The sequence below is a fragment of the Pristiophorus japonicus genome, chromosome 3 (genome assembly GCF_044704955.1).
Source record: "Pristiophorus japonicus isolate sPriJap1 chromosome 3, sPriJap1.hap1, whole genome shotgun sequence".
In the NCBI taxonomy this organism is placed as follows: Eukaryota; Metazoa; Chordata; class Chondrichthyes; family Pristiophoridae; genus Pristiophorus; species Pristiophorus japonicus.
In genome coordinates this window covers 327,910,373-327,925,977 of record NC_091979.1, presented here as the reverse complement: position 1 = coordinate 327,925,977, position 15,605 = coordinate 327,910,373, and the positions used below count along the sequence as shown (strand labels likewise).

At 43.8% G+C, this 15,605-nt stretch overlaps 6 non-coding genes across 6 annotated transcripts; all 6 read right to left on the bottom strand.

Annotated features, from left to right (window-relative positions):
- Positions 1-401: 401 nt before the first annotated feature.
- Positions 402-474, bottom strand: trnav-aac (transfer RNA valine (anticodon AAC)). The gene has a single exon. It is a non-coding gene; the product is annotated as a tRNA-Val (tRNA).
- Positions 475-4,289: 3,815 nt separating this feature from the next.
- trnai-aau (transfer RNA isoleucine (anticodon AAU)) lies at positions 4,290-4,362 on the bottom strand. The gene has a single exon. It is a non-coding gene; the product is annotated as a tRNA-Ile (tRNA).
- A 2,674-nt stretch (positions 4,363-7,036) lies between these two features.
- Positions 7,037-7,109, bottom strand: trnav-cac (transfer RNA valine (anticodon CAC)). Its single transcript has one exon. It is a non-coding gene; the product is annotated as a tRNA-Val (tRNA).
- Positions 7,110-9,783: 2,674 nt separating this feature from the next.
- Positions 9,784-9,856, bottom strand: trnav-cac (transfer RNA valine (anticodon CAC)). The gene has a single exon. It is a non-coding gene; the product is annotated as a tRNA-Val (tRNA).
- A 2,674-nt stretch (positions 9,857-12,530) lies between these two features.
- Positions 12,531-12,603, bottom strand: trnav-aac (transfer RNA valine (anticodon AAC)). Its single transcript has one exon. It is a non-coding gene; the product is annotated as a tRNA-Val (tRNA).
- Positions 12,604-15,274: 2,671 nt separating this feature from the next.
- trnav-cac (transfer RNA valine (anticodon CAC)) lies at positions 15,275-15,347 on the bottom strand. The gene has a single exon. It is a non-coding gene; the product is annotated as a tRNA-Val (tRNA).
- Between the last annotated feature and the right edge of the window lie 258 nt (positions 15,348-15,605).

Sequence of the window (15,605 nt, the reverse complement as noted above, 5' to 3'; positions counted from 1 at the left end):
GCTTTCCGCCGGCAGCGGCTGATTGGAGAGTGTGGGAGCGGAAGTTAGGGCTTGTCCCGCCCTCACTCACTCTGGAGCTGGGGAAGAGCGATTAGTCGATGGGTTTGTTTGTGGCTTTAATTTTCTGTTGTGAAGCGTGGTGGCGTGGCAGGATCCTTTAATAATCTCTCACAGCTGACCTGAATGCACGGAATGTGCAGCTTTGAGATATGGTTTCTCCAGCGTCAGGGCTGGAAACGGGAGGGAGTGAGAAACACTGTGTAGAACTTGAGTGTGAACAGAACTGCAGAGAGAAATCAGCAAATGGAACAGCATCGTGAGACACTGCACTCTGTTAACATTGAACCACTAATATGAATGATTTAATTTTTTCTTATCATTAATTGAACACGTTTGCATAATGTTTCCGCCCGGTTTCGAACCGGGGACTTTTCGCGTGTTAGACGAACGTGATAACCACTACACTACGGAAACGCTGTGGCAGTAATATTGTTGGGAATATAACCAGAGCTTTAACCTCAACAGCTGGACGACACTTCTGGAGCTTGTGTCACGAGAATAGAATGACGGTGCTGTATTTAGCAAGGTTGTGAGTGTGGCAGGAATTGATCCCGTGTTTCTCTGCCTTTATACATAGGAACAGGAATGGCCATTCCTCAGCAAGTGGTTAGAATCTGGAATAGACTGCTCTAAAGGGCGGTGGAGTCAGACTCAATCTTATCTATCAAAACGGAGTTGGATAAGTATCCGAATGAAAAAAATTGCACAGCTGTGGGTAAATGACAATGGACTGAGACTTGTTGAGAGTTGGCATGGGCTCGACGGGCTGCAACCATTCCCTTATTCTTTGATTGTATAAGTTAGTGTCACATTTAATAGTGTGCATGTCAGCAGAATATTGAAAGGGACATGGATTCAGTCGGCACAACGAGAGGCATCTGATTCAGAAGATTCGTGTGCACGAAAATTCGGGTTTAATGACTTTAAAAGCATCATTTTTGTTTAGTGAAGATTCGGTCAGAGAAATGTTTGGGAAAATATTTTTTTGCGGAAAAGAGCTCAGCACTTCATCTTCTTTTTGGCTGTTAGGGCCACACTTCTTTTCGATGGTATTCTTCCAGAATGTATATTTTCTTTGCTGTTTCACAATAACCAGTCCCTTGCACTACAGTCTATCTCACTGTTTCCAACGTCCCATGTACATGTTACCACAAGGAACATTTTGAAGCAGACTTCTAAAGCACAGTGTCCAAAATGGTTTATGGATTCAGAGGTAAAGTGCAGAGCACAGGTAAGTTATTCAATTAAGGACTCTCCTTCAGTTAACATTTCTTTAGCTGGTCAAATGAAGATCATCAGTCAATTAATTATGTTTTCCCATGAAGGCAGGATAACATTTAATGATTATGCATTTTCTAAGTAAAAGCCCATGTGATTCAGGGCGAAGTGGCAAATTGGATCCAAATTTGGCTCAGAGGCAGGAAGCAAAGGGTAATGTTTGATGGGTGTTTTTGTGACTGGAAGGATATTTCCAGTGGGGTTTCACAGATTTCAGTGCCAGATCCATTGCTTTTTATGGTATTTATCAATGATCGAAACTTGAATATAGGTGTTATGATTACGAAGTTTTCAGGTGTTATTAAAATAGGCAGTGTGGTTGATAATGAAGAGGAAAGCTGGAGACTCCAGGAAGATGTCAATCAACTGATAAGGGGGTAGAGCAGTGGCAAATGGAATTTAATCCAGAGATGTGAGAGATCGCGCATTTGTGGAGGGCTAACAAGGAAAGGGAATACACATCAACTGGTATGACATTGAGAAGTGTAGAGGAACAAAGGTAACTGGGATTGCTTGTGCACAGATCCCTGAAGGTAGCTGGCCCGTTGGAAAAGTTGGTTAAGAAGTCATATGGAATGGTTGCATTTGTTAAAGCACATGGGATTGGGGGTAGTGTGCTGACATGGATTGAGAACTGGTTGTCAGACAGGAAGCAAAGATTAGGAGTAAATGGGGACTTTTCAGAATGGCAGGCAGTGACTAGTGGGGTACCGCAAGGTTCTGTGCTGGGGCCCCAGCTGTTAACACTGTACATTAATGATTTAGACGAGGGGATTAATGTAGCATCTCCAAATTTGCGGATGACACTAAGTTGGGTGGCAGTGTGAGCTGCAAGGAGGGTTCTATGAGGCTGCAGAGCGACTTGGATAGTTTAGGTGAGTGGGCAAATGCATGGCAGATGAAGTATAATGTGGATAAATGTGAGGTTATCCACTTTGGTGGTAAAAACAGAGAGACAGACTATTATCTGAATGGTGACAGATTAGGAAAAGGGCAGGTGCAAAGAGACCTGGGTGTCGTGGTACATCAGTCATTGAAGGTTGGCATGCAGGTACAGCAGGCGGTTAAGAAAGCAAATGGCATGTTGTCCTTCATAGCGAGGGGATTTGAGTACAAGGGCAGGGAGGTGTTGCTACAATTGTACAGGGCCTTGGTGAGGCCACACCTGGAGTATTGTGTACAGTTTTGGTCTCCTAACCTGAGGAAGGACATTCTTGCTATTGAGGGAGTGCAGCGAAGGTTCACCAGACTGATTCCCGGGATGGCGGGACTGACCTATCAAGAAAGACTGGATCAACTGGGCTTGTATTCACTGGAGTTCAGAAGAATGAGAGGGGACCTCATAGAAACGTTTAAAATTTGACGGGTTTAGACAGGTTAGATGCAGGAAGAATGTTCCCAATGTTGGGGAAGACCAGAACCAGGGGACACAGTCTGAGGATAAGGGGGAAGCCATTTAGGACCGAGATGAGGAGGAATTTCTTCACCCAGAGAGTGGTGAACCTGTGGAATTCTCTACCACAGAAAGTTGTTGAGGCCAATTCACTAAATATATTCAAAAAGGAGTTAGATGAAGTCCTTACTACTAGGGGAATCAAGGGGTATGGTGAGAAAGCAGGAATGGGGTACTGAAGTTGCATGTCCAGCTATGAACGCATTGAATGGCGGTGCAGGCTAGAAGGGCCGAATGGCCTACTCCTGCACATATTTTCTATGTTTCTATGTTTCTATTGGCAGAAGCAAGGAACAGAACAGCAAGTGGGTTATGCTAGAACTGTATAAAATTCTGGTTAGGCCACAGCTGGAGTACTGTGTGCAGTTCTGGTCACCGCATTGAAGGAAGAACGTGAATACGCTGGAGAGAGTACAGAGGAGATTTAAGTAGATGTTGCCGGGAGTGGAGCAACTTTGCTATGAGGACAGATTGGATAGGATGGGTTTGTTTTCCTTGGAACAGAGGAGGCTGATGGGCGACAGCATTGAGGTGTATAAAAATAGGAGGGGCCTAGATATTGTTGATTAAAAGGGTCTATTTCACATAGTGGAGTGGTCAACAACCAGGCTGCATAATTTCAAAGTAATTAGTGTAAGGGTTAAAGGGGATTTGAAGTGAACATTCTGCATGCAGATGTTTGTGGGGGTCTCAAACTCACTGCCTGAAAGTGTGGTGCAGGCAGAAACCCTCAGCACATTTAACAAGTTCTTAGATGTGCACATGAAATGCAATAAGGTGCAGGGGTACACACCTAAAACTGGGCATTTGTTGGCCGGTGCAGATACGATGGGCTTAAATGACTCCTTCCATGCTGTAAACCTCTATGATTATATAATTATCGGTTAGGATTACTTTCATGATGCAAAACGTGGCAATCAGATAATTAATGGTGTTTCCAGTGAAGAAGTGTTCGTGCAAGCTGGGGCTCGAATTGAGGAAGCTGAGATAAAACATCTTATGAGGCTGCTGTTCGGTGGACGGGGAGCGTTGTCTCGAACGGTGGCATTTTGCAGCCCAGTGAAGGGCGGAAAACCGCTGTTTGATGCTGCATTCTCCGCTTTCCGCCGGCAGCGGCTGATTGGAGAGTGTGGGAGCGGAAGTTAGGGCTTGTCCCGCCCTCACTCACTCTGGAGCTAGGGAAGAGCGATTAGTCGATGGGTTTGTTTGTGGCTTTAATTTTCTGTTGTGAAGCGTGGTGGCGTGGCAGGATCCTTTAATAATCTCTCATAGCTGACCTGAATGCACGGAATGTGCAGCTTTGAGATATGGTTTCTCCAGCGACAGGGCTGGAAACGGGAGGGAGTGAGAGACACTGTGTAGAATTTGAGTGTGAACACAACTGCAGAGAGAAATCAGCAAATGGAACAGCATCGTGAGACACTGCACTCTGTTAATATTGAACCACCAACATGAATGATTTAATTTAACTAATCATTAATTGAACACGTTTGCATAATGTTTCCGCCCGGTTTCGAACAGGGAACTTTTCGCGTATTAAGCAAACGTGATAACCACTACACTACGGAAACACTGTGGCAATAACGGTATTAGGAACATAACCAGAGCTTTAACCTCAATAGCTGGACTGCACTTCTGGAGCTTGTGTCACGAGAAGAGAATGACGGTGCTCTTTTTAGCAAGGTTGTGAGTGTGGCAGGAACTGATCCCGTGTTTCTCTGCCTTTATACATAGGAACAGGAGTGGCCATTCCTCAGCAAGTGGTTAGAATCTGGAATACACTGCTCTAAAGGGCGGTGGAGTCAGACTCAATCTTATCTTTCAAACGGAGTTGGATAAGTATCCGAATGAAAAAAATTGCACAGCTGTGGGTAAATGACAGGGGAGTGAGACTTGTTGAGAGTTGGCATGGGCTCGACGGGCTGCAACCATTGCCTTATTCTTTGATTCTATAAGTTAGTGGCACATTTAATAGTGTGCATGTCAGCAGAATATTGAAAGGGACATGGATTCAGTCGGCACAACGAGAGGCATCTAATTCAGAAGATTCGAGTGCACGAAAATTCGGGTTTAATGACATTAAAAGCATCATTTTTGTTTTGTGAAGATTCGGTCAGAGAAATGTTTGGGAAAATAATTTTTTGCTGAACAGGGCTCAGCACTTCATCTTCTTTTTGGCTGTTAGGGTCACATTTCTTTTCGATGGTATTCTTCCAGAATGTATATTTTCTTTGTTGTTTCACAATAACCAGTCCCTTGCACTACAGTCTATCTCACTGTTTCCAACGTCTCATGTACATGTTACCAGCAATGAACATTTTGAAGCAGTCTTCTAAAGCACAGTGTCCAAAATGGTTTCTGGATTCAGAGGTAAAGTGCAGAGCACAGATAAGTTATTCAATTAAGGACTCAAATTCAGTTAACATTTCTTTACTGTTGCAAATGAAGATCATCAAGTCAATTAATGATGTTTTCCCAAAAAGGCAGGATAACATTTAATGATTATGCACTTTCTAAGTAAAAGCCCATGTGATTCAGGGCGAAGTGGCAAATTGGATCCAAATTTGGCTCAGAGGCAGGAAGCAAAGGGTAATATTTGATGGGTGTTTTTGTGACTGGAAGGATGTTTCCAGTGGGGTTCCGCAGTTTTCAGTGCCAGATCCATTGCTTTTTATGGTATTTATCAATGATCTAAACTTGAATATATGTGTTATGATTACGAAGTTTTCAGGTGTTATTAAAATAGGCAGTGGGTTGATAATGAAGAAGAAAGCTGGAGACTCCAGGAAGATATCAATCAACTGATAAGGGGGTAGAGTTGTGGCAAATGGAATTTAATCCAGAGATGTGAGAGATCGCGCATTTGTGGAGGGCTAACAAGGAAAGGGAATACACATCAACTGGTATGACATTGAGAAGTGTAGAGGAACAAAGGTAACTGGGTTTGCTTGTCCACAGATCCCTGAAGGTAGCTGGCCGGTTGGAAAAGTTGGTTAAGAAGTCATATGGAATGGTTGCATTTATTGGCAGAAGCAAGGAACAGAACAGCAAGTGGGTTATGCTAGAACTGTATAAAATTCTGGTTAGGCCACAGCTGGAGTACTGCGTGCAGTTCTGGTCACCGCATTGAAGGAAGAACGTGAATACGCTGGAGAGGGTACAGAGGAGATTTACGTAGATGTTGCCGGGAGTGGAGCAACTTTGCTATGAGGACAGATTGGCTAGGATGGGTTTGTTTTCCTTGGAACAGAGGAGGCTGATGGGCGGCAGCATTGAGGTGTCCAAACATAGGAGGGGCCTAGATATTGTTGATTGAAAGGGTCTATTTCACATAGTGGAGTGGTCAACAACCATGCTGCATAATTTCAAAGTAATTAGTGTAAGGGTTAAAAGGGATTTGAAGTCAACATTCTGCATGCAGATGTTTGTGGGGGTCTCAAACTCACTGCCTGAAAGTGTGGTGCAGACAGAAACCCTCACCACATTTAACAAGTTCTTAGATGTGCACATGAAATGCAATAAGGTGCAGGGGTACACACCTAAAACTTGGCATTTGTTGGCCGGTGCAGATACGATGGGCTTAAATGACTCCTTTCATGCTGTAAACCTCTATGATTATATAATTGTCGGTTAGGATTACTTTCAAGATGCAAAACTTGGCAATCAGATAATTAATGGTGTTTCCTTTGAAGAAGTGTTCGTGCAAGCTGGGGCTCGAACTCAGGAAGCTGAGATAAAGCATCTTGTGAGGCTGCTGTTCCGTGTACGGGGAGCGTTGTCTCGAATGGTGGCATTTTGCAGCCCAGTGAAGGGCGGTAAACCGCTGTTTGATGCTGCATTCTCCGCTTTCCGCCGGCAGCGGCTGATTGGAGAGTGTGGGAGCGGAAGTTAGGGCTTGTCCCGCCCTCACTCACTCTGGAGCTGGGGAAGAGCGATTAGTCGATGGGTTTGTCTGTTGCTTTAATTTTCTGTTGTGAAGCGTGGTGGCGTGGCAGGATCCTTTAATAATCTCTCACAGCTGACCTGAATGCACGGAATGTGCAGCTTTGAGACATGGTTTCTCCAGCGTCAGGGCTGGAAACGGGAGGGAGTGAGATAAACTGTGTAGAATTTGAGTGTGGACAGAACTGCAGAGAGAAATCAGCAAATGGAACAGCATCGTGAGACACTGCACTCTGTTAATATTGAACCACCAATATGAATGATTTAATTTTATCTAATCATTAATTGAACACGTTTGCATAATGTTTCCACCCGGTTTCGAACCGGGGAACTTGCGCGTGTGAGGCAAACGTGATAACCACTACACTACGGAAACGCTGTGCCAGTAACATCGTTGGGAACATAACCAGAGCTTTAACCTCAACAGCTGGACTACACTTCTGGAGCTTGTGTCACGAGAATAGAATGACGGTGCGATATTTCGCAAGGTTGTGAGTGAGGCAGGAATTGATCCCGTGTTTCTCTGCCTTTATACATAGGAACAGGAGTGGCCATTCCTCAGCAAGTAGTTAGAATCTGGAATACATTGCTCTACAGGGCGGTGGAGTCAGACTCAATCTTTTCTTTCAAAACGGAGCTGGATAAGTATCCGAATGAAAAAAATTGCACAGCTGTGGGTAAGTGACAGGGGAGTGAGACTTGTTGAGAGTTGGCATGGGCTCGACGGGCTGCATCCATTCCCTTATTCTTTGATTCTATAAGTTAGTGGCACATTTAATAGTGTGCATGTCAGCAGAATATTGAAAGGGACATGGATTCAGTCGGCACAACGAGAGGCATCTGATTCAGAAGATTCCGGTGCATGAAAATTCGGGTTTAATGACTTTAAAAGCATCATTTTTCTTTTGTGAAGATTCGGTCAGAGAAACGTTTCAAAAATAATTTTTTGCTGAAAAGGGCTCAGCACTTCATCTTCTTTTTGGCTGTTAGGGCCACACTTCTTTTCGATGGTATTCTTCCAGAATGTATATTTTCTTTGCTGTTTCACAATAACCAGTCCCTTGCACTGCAGTCTATCTCACTGTTTCCAACGTCTCATGTACATGTTACCAGCAATGAACATTTTGAAGCAGACTTCTAAAGCACAGTGTCCAAAATGGTTTATGGATTCAGAGGTAAAGTGCAGAGCACAGATAAGTTATTCAATTAAGGATTCTCCTTCAGATAACATTTCTTTAGTTGTGCAAATGAAGATCATCAGTCAATTAATGATGTTTTCCCATGAAGGCAGGATAACATTTAATGATTATGCATTTTCTAATTAAAAGTCCATGTGATTCAGGGCGAAGTGGCAAATTGGATCCAAATTTGGCTCAGAGGCAGGAAGCAAAGGGTAATGTTTGATGGGTGTTTTTGTGACTGGAAGGATGTTTCCAGTGTGGTTCCACAGTTTTCAGTGCCAGATCCATTGCTTTTTATGGTATTTATCAATGATCTAAACTTGAATATAGGTGTTATGATTGCGAAGTTTTCAGGTGTTATTAAAATAGGCAGTGTGGTTGATAATGAAGAAGAAAGCTGGAGACTCCAGGAAGATATCAATCAACTGATAAGTGGGTAGAGCAGTGGCAAACTGAATTTAATCCAGAGATGTGAGAGATCGCGCATTTGTGGAGGGCTAACAAGGAAAGGGAATACACATCAACTGGTATGACATTGAGAAGTGTAGAGGAACAAAGGTAACTGGGATTGCTTGTCCACAGATCCCTGAAGGTAGCTGACCAGTTGGAAAAGTTGATTAAGAATTCATATGGAATGGTTGCATTTATTGGCAGAAGCAAGGAACAGAACAGCAAGTGGGTTATGCTAGAACTGTATAAAATTCTGGTTAGGCCACAGCTGGAGTTCTGCGTGCAGTTCTGGTCACCGCATTGAAGGAAGAACGTGAATACGCTGGAGAGGGTACAGAGGAGATTTACGTAGATGTTGCCGGGAGTGGAGCAACTTTGCTATGAGGACAGATTGGATAGGATGTGTTTGTTTTCCTTGGAACAGAGGAGGCTGATGGGCGACAGCATTAAGGTGTAAATAAAAAGGAGGGGCCTAGATATTGTTGATTAAAAGGGTCTATTTCACATAGTGGAGTGGTCAACAACCAGGCTGCATAATTTAAAAGTAATTAGTGTAAGGGTTAAAGCGGATTTGAAGTGAACATTCTGCATGCAGATGTTTGTGGGGGTCTCAAACTCACTGCCTGAAAGTGTGGTGCAGGCAGAAACCCTCACCACATTTAACAAGTTCTGAGATGTGCACATGAAATGCAATAAGGTGCAGGGGGACACACCTAAAACTGGACATTTGTTGGCCGGTGCAGATACGATGGGCTTAAATGACTCCTTCCATGCTGTAAACCTCTATGATTATATAATTATCGGTTAGGATTACTTTCATGATGCAAAACGTGGCAATCAGATAATTAATGGTGTTTCCAGTGAAGAAGTGTTCGTGCAAGCTGGGGCTCGAACTCAGGAAGCTGAGATGAAGCATCTTATGAGGCTGCTGTTTGGTGTACGGGGAGCGTTGTCTCGAACGGTGGCATTTTGCAGCCCAGTGAAGGGCGGTAAACCGCTGTTTCATGCTGCATTCTCCGCTTTCCGCCGGCAGCGGCTGATTGGAGAGTGTGGGAGTGGAAGTTAGGGCTTGTCCCGCCCTCACTCACTCTGGAGCTGGTGAAGAGCGATTAGTCGATGGGTTTGTTTGTGGCTTTAATTTTCTGTTGTGAAGCGTGGTGGCGTGGCAGGATCCTTTAATAATCTCTCACAGCTGACCTGAATGCACGGAATGTGCAGCTTTGAGATATGGTTTCTCCAGCGTCAGGGCTGGAAACGGGAGGGAGTGAGAGACACTGTATAAAATTTGAGTGTGAACCGAGCTGCAGAGAGAAATCAGCAAATGGACCAGCATCGTGAGACACTGCACTCTGTTAATATTGAACCACTAATATGAATGATTTAATTTTATCTAATCATTAATTGAACACGTTTGCATAATGTTTCCGCCCGGTTTCGAACCGGGGACCTTGCGCGTGTGAGACAAAAGTGATAACCACTACACTACGGAAACGCTGTGCCAGTGACATCGTTGGGAACATAACCAGAGCTTTAACCTCAACAGCTGGACTACACTTCTGGAGCTTGTGTCACGAGAATAGAATGACGGTGCTATATTTCGCAAGGTTGTGAGTGAGGCAGGAATTGATCCCGTGTTTCTCTGCCTTTATACATAGGAACAGGAGTGGCCATTCCTCAGCAAGTAGTTAGAATCTGGAATACATTGCTCTACAGGGCGGTGGAGTCAGACTCAATCTTATCTTTCAAAACGGAGCTGGATAAGTATCCGAATGAAAAAAATTGCACAGCTGTGGGTAAGTGACAGGGGAGTGAGACTTGTTGAGAGTTGGCATGGGCTCGACGGGCTGCATCCATTCCCTTATTCTTTGATTCTATAAGTTAGTGGCACATTTAATAGTGTGCATGTCAGCAGAATATTGAAAGGGACATGGATTCAGTCGGCACAACGAGAGGCATCTGATTCAGAAGATTCCGGTGCATGAAAATTCGGGTTTAATGACTTTAAAAGCATCATTTTTCTTTTGTGAAGATTCGGTCAGAGAAATGTTTGAAAAAGAATTTTTTGCTGAAAAGGGCTCAGCACTTCATCTTCTTTTTGGCTGTTAGGGCCACACTTCTTTTCGATGGTATTCTTCCAGAATGTATATTTTCTTTGCTGTTTCACAATAACCAGTCCCTTGCACTGCAGTCTATCTCACTGTTTCCAACGTCTCGTATACATGTTACCAGCAATGAACATTTTGAAGCAGACTTCTAAAGCACAGTGTCCAAAATGGTTTATGGATTCAGAGGTAAAGTGCAGAGCACAGATAAGTTATTCAATTAAGGATTCTCCTTCAGTTAACATTTCTTTAGTTGTGCAAATGAAGATCATCAGTCAATTAATGATGTTTTCCCATGAAGGCAGGATAACATTTAATGATTATGCATTTTCTAAGTAAAAGCCCATGTGATTCAGGGCGAAGTGGCAAATTGGATCCAAATTTGGCTCAGAGGCAGGAAGCAAAAGGTAATGTTTGATGGGTGTTTTTGTGACTGGAAGGATGTTTCCAGTGGGGTTCCACAGTTTTCAGTGCCAGATCCATTGCTTTTTTTGGTAGTTATCAATGATCTAAACTTGATTATAGGTGTTATGATTACGATGTTTTCAGGTGTTATTAAAATAGGCAGTGTGGTTGATAATGAAGAAGAAAGCTGGAGACTCCAGGAAGATATCAATCAACTGATAAGGGGGTAGAGCAGTGGCAAATTGAATTTAATCCAGAGATGTGAGAGATCGCGCATTTGTGGAGGGCTAACAAGGAAAGGGAATACACATCAACTGGTATGACATTGAGAAGTGTAGAGGAACAAAGGTAACTGGGATTGCTTGTCCAGAGATCCCTGAAGGCAGCTGACCAGTTGGAAAAGTTGATTAAGAAGTCATATGGAATGGTTGCAGTTATTGGCAGAAGCAAGGAACAGAACAGCAAGTGGGTTGTGCTAGAACTGTATAAAATTCTGGTTAGGCCACAGCTGGAGTACTGCGTGCAGTTCTGGTCACCGCATTGAAGGAAGAACGTGAATACACTGGAGAGGGTACAGAGGAGATTTACGTAGATGGTGCCTGGAGTGGAGCAACATTGCTATGAGGACAGATTGGATAGGATGGGTTTGTTTTCCTTGGAACAGAGGAGGCTGATGGGCGACCGCATTGAGGTGTATAAAAATAGGAAAGGCCTAGATATTGTTGATTAAAAGGGTCTATTTCACATAGTGGAGTGGTCAACAACCAGGCTGCATAATTTAAAAGTAATTAGTGTAAGGGTTAAAGGGGATTTGAAGTGAACATTCTGCATGCAGATGTTTGTGGGGGTTTCAAACTCACTGCCTGAAAGTGTGGTGCAGGCAGAAAGCCTCACCACATTTAACAAGTTCTTAGATGTGCACATGAAATGCAATAAGGTGCAGGGGGACACACCTAAAACTGGGCATTTGTTGGCCGGTGCAGATACGTTGGGCGTAAATGACTCCTTCCATGCTGTAAACCTCTATGATTATATAATTATCGGTTAGGATTACTTTCATGATGCAAAACGTGGCAATTAGATAATTAATGCTGTTTCCAGTGAAGAAGTGTTCGTGCAAGCTGGGGCTCGAACTCAGGAAGCTGAGATGAAGCATCTTATGAGGCTGCTGTTCGGAGCACGGGGAGCGTTGTCTGGAACGATGGCATTTTGCAGCCCAGTGAAGGGCGGTAAACCGCTGTTTGATGCTGCATTCTCCGCTTTCCGCCGGCAGCGGCTGATTGGAGAGTGTGGGAGCGGAAGTTAGGGCTTGTCCCGCCCTCACTCACTCTGGAGCTGAGGAAGAGCGATTAGTCGATGGGTTTGTTTGTGGCTTTAATTTTCTGTTGTGAAGCGTGGTGGCGTGGCAGGATCCTTCAATAATCTCTCACAGCTGACCTGAATGCACGGAATGTGCAGCTTTGAGATATGGTTTCTCCAGCGTCAGTGCTGGAAGCGGGAGGGAGTGAGAGACACTGTGTAGAATTTGAGTGTGAACAGAACTGTAGAGAGAAATCAGCAAATGGAACAGCATCGTGAGACACTGCACTCTGTTAGCATTGAACCACCAATATGAATGATTTAATTTTATCTTATCATTAATTGAACACGTTTGCATAATGTTTCCGCCCGGTTTTGAACCGGGGACCTTTCGCGTGTTAGGCGAACGTGATAACCACTACACTACGGAAACGCTGGTGCAATAACATCGTTGGGAACATAACCAGAGCTTTAACCTCAACAGCTGGACTACACTTCTGGAGCTTGTGTCACGAGAATCGAATAACGGTGCGATATTGCAAGGTTGTGAGTGTGGCAGGAATTGTTCCCGTGTTTCTCTGCCTTTATACATAGGAATAGGAGTGGCCATTCCTCAGCAAGTGGTTAGAATCTGGAATACACTTCTCTAAAGGGCGGTGGAGTCAGACTCAATCTTATCTTTCAAAACGGAGTTGGATAAGTATCCGAATGAAAAAAATTGCACAGCTGTGGGTAAATGACAGGGGAGTGAGACTTGTTGAGAGTTGGCATGGGCTCGACGGGCTGCATCCATTCCCTTATTCTTTGATTCTATAAGTTAGTGGCACATTTAATAGTGCGCATGTCAGCAGAATATTGAAAGGGACATGGATTCAGTCGACACAACGAGAGGCATCTGATTCAGAAGATTCGGGTGCACGAAAATTCGGGTTTAATGACTTTAAAAGCATCATTTTTCTTTTATGAAGATTCGGTCAGAGAAATGTTTGAAAAATAATTTTTTGCTGAAAAGGGCTCAGCACTTCATCTTCTTTTTGGCTGTTAGGGCCACACTTCTTTTCGATGGTATTCTTCCAGAATGTATATTTTCTTTGCTGTTTCACAATAACCAGTCCCTTGCACTACAGTCTATCTCACTGTTTCCAACGTCTCATGTACATGTTACCAGCAATGAACATTTTGAAGCAGACTTCTAAAGCACAGTGTCCAAAATGGTTTATGGATTCAGAGCTAAAGTGCAGAGCACAGATAAGTTATTCAATTAAGGACTCTCCTTCAGTTAACATTTCTTTAGTTGTGCAAATGAAGATCATCAGTCAATTAATGATGTTTTCCCATGAAGGCAGGAAAACATTTAATTATTATGCATTTTCTAAGTAAAAGCCCATGTGATTCAGGGCGCAGTGGCAAATTGGATCCAAATTTGGCTCACAGGCAGGAAGCAAAGGGTAATGTTTGATGGGTGTTTTTGTGACTGGAAGGATGTTTCCAGTGGGGTTGCACAGTTTTCAGTGCCAGATCCATTGCTTTTTATGCTATTTATCAATGATCTAAACTTGAATATAATTGTTATGATTACGAAGTTTTCAGGTGTTATTAAAATAGGCAGTGTGGTTGATAATGAAGAAGAAAGCTGGAGACTCCAGGAAGATATCAATCAACTGATAAGTGGGTAGAGCAGTGGCAAATTGAATTAAACCAGAGATGTGAGAGATCGCGCATTTGTGGAGGTCTAACAAGGAAAGAGAATACACATCAACTGGTATGACATTGAGAAGTGCAGAGGAACAAAGGTAACTGGGATTGCTTGTCCACAGATCCCTGAAGGTAGCTGGTCAGTTGGAATAGTTGGTTAAGAAGTCATATGGAATGGTTGCATTTATTGGCAGAAGCAAGGAACAGAACAGCAAGTGGGTTTTGCTAGAACTGTATAAAATTCTGGTTAGGCCACAGCTGGAGTACTGCGTGCAGTTCTAGTCACCGCATTGAAGGAAGGACGTGAATACGCTGGAGAGGGTACAGAGGAGATTTACGTAGATGTTGCCGGGAGTAGAGCAACTTTGCTATGAGGACAGATTGGATAGGATGGGTTTGTTTTCCTTGGAACAGAGGAGGCTGATGGGCGACAGCATTAAGGTGTATATAAAAAGGAGGGGCCTAGATATTGTTGATTAACAGGGTCTATTTCACATAGTGGAGTGGTCAACAACCAGGCTGCATAATTTAAAAGTAATTAGTGTAAGGGTTAAAGGGGATTTGAAGTGAACATTCTGCATGCAGATGTTTGTGGGGGTCTCAAACTCACTGCCTGAAAGTGTGGTGCAGGCAGAAACCCTCACCACATTTAACAAGTTCTGAGATGTGCACATGAAATGCAATAAGGTGCAGGGGGACACATCTAAAACTGGACATTTGTTGGCCGGTGCAGATACGATGGGCTTAAATGACTGCTTCCATGCTGTAAACCTCGATGATTATATAATTATCGGTTAGGATTACTTTCATGACGCAAAACGTGGCAATCAGATAATTAATGGTGCTTCCAGTGAAGAAGTGTTCGTGCAAGCTGGGGCTCGAAATCAGGAAGCTGAAATGAAGCATCTTTTCAGGCTGCTGTTTGGTGTACGGGGAGCGTTGTCTCGAACGGTGGCATTTTGCAGCCCAGTGAAGGGCGGTAAACCGCTGTTTGATGCTGCATTCTCCGCTTTCCGCCGGCAGCGGCTGATTGGAGAGTGTGGGAGCGGAAGTTAGGGCTTGTCCCGCCCTCACTCACTCTGGAGCTGGGGAAGAGCGATGAGTCGATGAGTTTGCTTGTCGCTTTAATTTTCTGTTGTGAAGCGTGGTGGCGTGGCAGGATCCTTTAATAATCTCTCACAGCTGACCTGAATGCACGGAATGTGCAGCTTTGAGATATGGTTTCTCCAGCGTCAGGGCTGGAAACGGGAGGGAGTGAGAGACACTGTGTCGAATTTGAGTGTGGACAGAACTGCAGAGAGAAATCAGCAAATGGAACAACATCGTGAGACACTGCACTCTGTTAATATTGAACCACCAATATGAATGATTTAATTTTATCTTATCATGAATTGAACACGTTTGCATAATGTTTCCGCCCGGTTTCGAAACGGGGACCTTTCACGTGTGAGGCGAACGTGATAACCACTACACTATGGAAACGCTGTGCCAGTAAAGTTGTTGGGAACATAACCAGAGCTTTAACCTCAACAGCTGGACTACACTTCTGGAGCTTGTGTCACGAGAATAGAATGACGGTGCTATATTTCGCAAGGTTGTGAGTGAGGCAGGAATTGATCCCGTGTTTCTCTGCCTTTATACATAGGAACAGGAGTGGCCATTCCTCAGCAAGTGTTTAGAATCTGGAATACACTGCTCTAAAGGGCGGTGGAGTCAGACTCAATCTTATCTTTCAAAACG